A 6,000-nucleotide genomic window follows, 5' to 3' on the forward strand; every position below is an offset into this window, starting at 1 on the left:
GTCCGGTGGCTTGAGGAAGTCCATCGCTGTTCCCGTAGTCGTAGTCCTACGGTGAAGTCGTGGGTTTGACTAGCCACTTCTGTCACCATGTATCGCTAGCGCGATCGAACGAGGCATGACGCAGGGGTGCGATGGGAAGAAGGCCGCATCTTTATTGTAGAAGTGTTTATATACCGAGTGAAACAAGGATTGGGGCGTACCCTCGCCGCACTATCGTATCAGAAGGACGCATAACGCGCAAGATATTATACACCGTATAAGGGGACGGAATGAATGGGACCGTTGGCGCTGCTGATCATCAGTGCGGCGCTGCTCGGTGCCTGCGTTTTTCAGTCATGCTTGCAAGTTGATTCACACGACAACAAAGACTGCCGAGTTTTTTAAGGAAGGCAATGTCATCTGACTGGTGGGGCTTCATCCGCCAGCCAGGCTGAACTGGCAAGACCCCTAGCAATTAGAAACTGATTTCAGGAAAAGAGCAGAGTTCTTTCAAGCGACCATCGATAGGGAGCCCTTGGAGAGCGGTGCGACAGCCGCGAGAGCCTTTTGAGAGCCTTTGGTGAGAAGGCTACGGCGGGTACCACTAGGCTTATGATGACGATGATGCAGATGATGACGGCTAGATTAGCTGTATTTCCGTTACTTTCAGGACAATAATGGCCCTTGCTCCACGTTCTTTGCCTTTAATCAGTCGGACTCCACGCGCTCTTACTAGGAAATGTTTGCAGGTTTGCAGCAAGTTGCATGGCTGAGCATCACCTTTTAATCACCGCAAGGGGCACGTGAGAAGAGGACGTGTGGCGTGTAGCGTGTTTGCGCAATTCCAATGGATCCGTCCTCGCCTCTTGTCACCCCGAGGGCGGCGCAGTCTCTGCGGCAGAGACGGGAGAATTTCGTCGCTTTCAGGCGGCACCTGCGAGGCCAGGCAGAGTGTCTAGGTGCCGTGCGTGTTTCCCCTCCGTCAACAAACACCAGTATCGGTATGAGCGCCGTCACATTGACGTCTCCGTTGTCTCGGTGCCAACCAAGACTGCGAAAGCAAATATGGCGTGAGGCTGTGCGTGAGGAGCACTAACGAGCTTCACGTATCCTCTGCAGCATACAAAAAGCTGTAGTTGGCGAAACCAACGCTCCCCGGTAATAGTGCGCAAAGGTTTTGATGAGGTTGGGCGCTTCCTTCCCTGGTAACTGAAGGTTTCTCTTGTGACGGAGTTTGTGGCCTCTACTGGCAAAGTCAGGTGCCTTCTTCTTTTCTTCAATGCTTCGATGCTGGGGCTGCCACTGAAAGGGATTTGAGTGCAGCATGCTCAGCCACGTGATGAAAATAAGCATCCGGCAAGATGGCAAACATCTTGCACATGTTTCACCAGAATTTCAACATTATCGCCTTGAGGCGATCCATCTTCTTTGTGCCAACGAAGATAGGCTGTTTGTTTAACCGCAATTGAAGACATCGCCGTTCAGGACGTCACCCATGCCTCGGAGGGGCACGAACCCTGAGGATAAGCAGCGCCTCAAACGTTAGTGTGAAGGCAAGCGGCCTATGGTGTGGTAATCCCGTTACTATCCGGGATAAGCAGCACTGACGGACACTCTTTGGAGAAAGCCAAGTGCCGATGGCAAACGTTCAGGCTACGTGTGCTGGCAGGCGTGATCTTAAAAAAATCATAGTATCCAACCGGGGCTAAATTTAGTAGATGCAAACGCTACTAGGAAGATTCGCTGGAGCTCAATTCTGCACTCCGTTATGAGCCCCAGGCGGAGCTATTCCGGGGCATGCATGTTTCATTAGGGTGATTTCCCCTGGCCAAGCCGTATTTCTCCCCTTTGTGTAGCCCGCATTCGACCCACAAGAATCGGTCCACCAGAGTTGCACCTTTAAGTGCGGCCTATCTGGAATTTCAAGAGCACATCAGCCCGGCCCCGTGACTGCCCCGTGTCATTACCTCTGACGTTCGGTCCCTGTGCCTCCTGTTAAACACATTTAAATGTATCCGCATTTCTATAGGAGCTCAAAGAGGACACTTGTCTGCCCGTCTGTAACGCCAAATCTATCACACTTCCGCCGCGCAAGAAAATGCTGATATTGAAAGGCCATACGCATCATGTAAAACCCCACCCATTGGAATCTTTGCGGTATCTGTAAATAAACAAATAAGTATTACCATTTGAGACCACCTAAAATGCTTCTAAATGATGTCTTTTTACCTATGAAGCTGTACGTAGCAGTAAAGCCGACTTTAACGAAGCTAGGTGCTTTTCACTAGGTAGTAATACATGGAGTCTTGCAAATATTCAAAGAATGGGCTTGTGGCCTTCGTACTTAGACATAGTAGTGCTTTTACTGCCGTTAGAAAAATGTTCTACCACAAATATATTTGTATACAGTAGTGACGCCGGCGTGTCATAGGAGCGTCATTGGCATTTATCCGACAATTCGCATTTTGGTGTTTCTACTATTGCTTCTAAAATACACGGGGGGCGTTTTCGCTTTCCGCCTCCATCGGAAAAGCGGCCGCCACGGCCTGGAATCAAACACGCGTCCCCGGGCTCAGCAGCATAACGCCCACTGAGCCACCGCGGCGGGTGAATCACATCACTAGCAGTGAAAACCATCTTATCCCACCAAAGTGGTTTGCTAGTGTCCAGACACGTTGGAAAGTTACAACTTCCGCCCCATTCTGCCGATCCTGGCGCGCTCAACTGACGTTTTGTGAGCGCTGATTCCTTCTCTGGGCGCAGAAGGGAACAATTTCCGCACGATACGAAGCACAGGGCGATTCCAGGCTTTGCTACATCCACGGGTGGTCGCCTCATGCCGCAAAGGTTTTTTAAAGAAAGCAGCAAATCGAGAAGAAACGTTATCTGCGCTGGCGGCAGCCAAGCCGCCGGAGACACACGCTCACTGCGCGCAGCTACGCTGGCCGTAGCGGGAATGCTCACGACTGCGGCTACCCTGAATTTGCCGTTGCTCACGATGCAGCGCTGGCGCCGAGTCACCGCCCGTTGGCTCATGTGGGGCCTGTCACGCTGGGTTCAACGCACGCTTCTCGCTTCGCTAGGGTTTCGCTTCATCGTGTCCCGGTCTTTTGCTTCCTAAAATGCCCGTTTTATCACTGCAGTACTCTACCCGCGTTACAACATGCAGCCGGAGAAATGCCTATGGGCGGATGGTGATTGCACGTCTTGTGTTCATTTATTGGTTGATTGATTCATTGTAGGGCTTAACGCGCCGACGCAACGCAGGCGATGAGACACGCTGTAGTGGAGGGCTCCGGATTCATTTTGACCACCTGGGCATCTTTGACGTCCGCCGCAATCGCAAGTACACGGGGGCATTTTTGTTTTTCGCCTCCATCGGAAAAGCGGCCGCCGCGGCCGGGAAACGATTCAATTGAGCCGTGTTCTTCTCTGAAAAGGATTCCATGCAGCAGCCCGTGAAAGAGGCCTAACCAGCGCCGATCACTCACCACTGAATTCTGCACAATAGATTTAGCCTAGAAGAATGTTGTAACGGCGCTTAATGCAAAGAAGAATGTTGACCTGTGTCAAGACAAATGGCATCACGCATCGCATGCAAACCGATTCCTTCGAGGCTGTGAGCGAGAACTAGCTTTTTGGCGGCAGGCAACCTTTGCTATACAGCTAGGGGAAAGGTGAGCGCCCACGCGCTGCAGTCACGCCGCCACAAGTGACGGAAGCGCCAAAACATTCGCTTAAAGCTTGCAATGGCTTGGGCACAAAGAGGGGAGTTGTCACTTGCTGCTTCTTGCGCTTGTCGTGTTGCGCTGTTCCCTACTTAAACGTTTGCCTAAAATAATTCACGCAAGCTCGCTGTGGCGGTGCGCCACACGAGGTGACTGGCGACTGCTGCGGGCACGTGCCGCGCAGGCTCAAGCCGCCCTTTTCTAACCGCTACAGCGATCTGCGCTTGCCTTAGCTGCGCGTTTTTCTTTTATGGTTAGGGCTTGCGCTGTCGGAGAAAATACGAATTTAGGGCTCGCGTTTTGCGGATATCGGTTCTTTCGCTCATTAATCCACTTAATGTTTCGGTATTCGCAAGTGGGGCCCGAATAAAAAGTAACTTTTGTTCACCCGATTGCATGCCCCCTCGCTTAGCATACATAATTCAGTTAAGTGTAAAAAAAATGATTTGTCTACCTCTTTCGGAATTGTATTGCCTCCGTCACACACCGTTCGCCCTTGTATAGCCTCCAACGGCAGTACAAATGGCTCCCTTCTCATGTTTCCGTGTCCCATTTACCAGGAACATTTCCCCAGCCCATGGTCCCATAATGAGTAACAGGTACGAAGGAATAAGTTAGCAGCGCAAAAGACGAGGACGAGGAGACGAGAGGACGAGACGAGCGCCACTCCCAACTTTATTTTGCATGAAATAGCAACACACATACAGTCGAACACGGATATATCGAACACGGGTATATCGAATTATTGTCTATATCGAACTCGTAAATTATCCCCTTGAAAATTCTGTGTAAAAGTATAGGAATTCGTACGTTTATATCGAACTGTATTTTTCCCGAGATTGGGTATATCGAACGCCGCGCGAGCTGGAAGGTGCTCTTCGGCGGTCGCTGCACCCCAGATTGAGGTTGAGGAGGATGTGGAGGAATGCGCGGGCATGGCGAAGACTGGCTCGCGGAACTAATCCCCCCTACCGGAACGAATTTGCGCTTGCCCAGTCGGGCCCCGCTACCGGGCGCCGTAGCGTTAGCGGACGGAGCCCGGTATGCTAAATCTCTCTAGGCACACAAGCCCGAACGCTCAGAAAATGTGACAGTGCGAGGTAGAGATGCCCCGACTGCGCACGTCCTTTTTTTTTTTTTTTTTAGGCTGCGTACGTTCCCGGCTTGCCGAAAAAGAGTTTTTTTTTCTCTCTCTCTCTGGGTCTGTCTTTCCCCGATGTCGTCTCGGGAAAGGGAAGAGGGAACGAAGGCGCTGACGGCATCCTCCTTCTTTTGCATTTTGCTGCTGTTGCTGCTGTTTGGCGAGTTGTCCCGCACCTTTCGGGGATCACTGTTTCTCTCGGAGATGACCATCGCGAGCGCTTTGTTGGAGTCCGTTCAGAGAGCCTTGGAATTGTTACCTTCAAAGTTCTTGTGGTACGTGTGCGCTGTTCTTCTTTTGCGTGCGTGTTGTGAATAGTGTGCGAAGGCGCAGCGTACTGCTGGAATTTTCTAGTTGTGCAGCCTCGAGAAGATCGAGACCAGCGTCTTTAATTTCATTTCCAGGACGAAGAAGCAGGCCAAGATCAGCGATTTTTTTTTTCACAGAAATAAAGCGTCGTGTTGCGTCGTGAGTGCGGAATTAGTTGTCAGTCTTGAATGCGACGGTCGGTAAGTGATCGTCCGCCATAGGTGAGGTCTCAGAGCCCATATTTTTATATCGAATTTTTGATATATCGAACTATTTCGCGATCCCCTTGGAGTTCGATATATCCGTGTTCGACTGTATATACCTCCCACCGGTGTTACCCTCTTTCCTATCACCAGTTGCACCACCCGATAACGCGTAACAAGAATAACACGTCAAATACAACAAACAAAGCAAGACAATTCGATAAAACGGGGTAACAAAACCGTATGCACCAGACACCAGATACTACTTAGACTTTGTACGTCTTCCGCAAACTACACGTGTCGCACTTGAAATCAAACATGAACGAATAAAATCAGAGCCAAAAGGACATAAAACCACTAAGAATAAAATGATAACATGATAACACGTGTATAAGAATCGAAGTTAAGAACCACACAGCGCGTTTCAGGGACTTATGGGAACCTGAAACGAATCAAACTTCGAGCCTAAACAAGCTTTTTAGCATGTGTCAACCCTAAAACCACGAATAAAAGAATAAAAGCATAAAATCTGAGCCAAAAGGCATGAAAACGCTTAAAATAGAATAGTAACATGGGTGGGATGGGAGAAGGAAGTGGTGGCCAACACAGAGTGCGCGTTGCAACCGTTAACAAAGCCTAA

The sequence above is a fragment of the Haemaphysalis longicornis genome, unplaced genomic scaffold (assembly GCF_048455015.1).
Source record: "Haemaphysalis longicornis isolate Haplotype H1 unplaced genomic scaffold, Haemaphysalis longicornis Haplotype H1 scaffold_1, whole genome shotgun sequence".
Classification (NCBI taxonomy): domain Eukaryota; kingdom Metazoa; phylum Arthropoda; class Arachnida; order Ixodida; family Ixodidae; genus Haemaphysalis; species Haemaphysalis longicornis.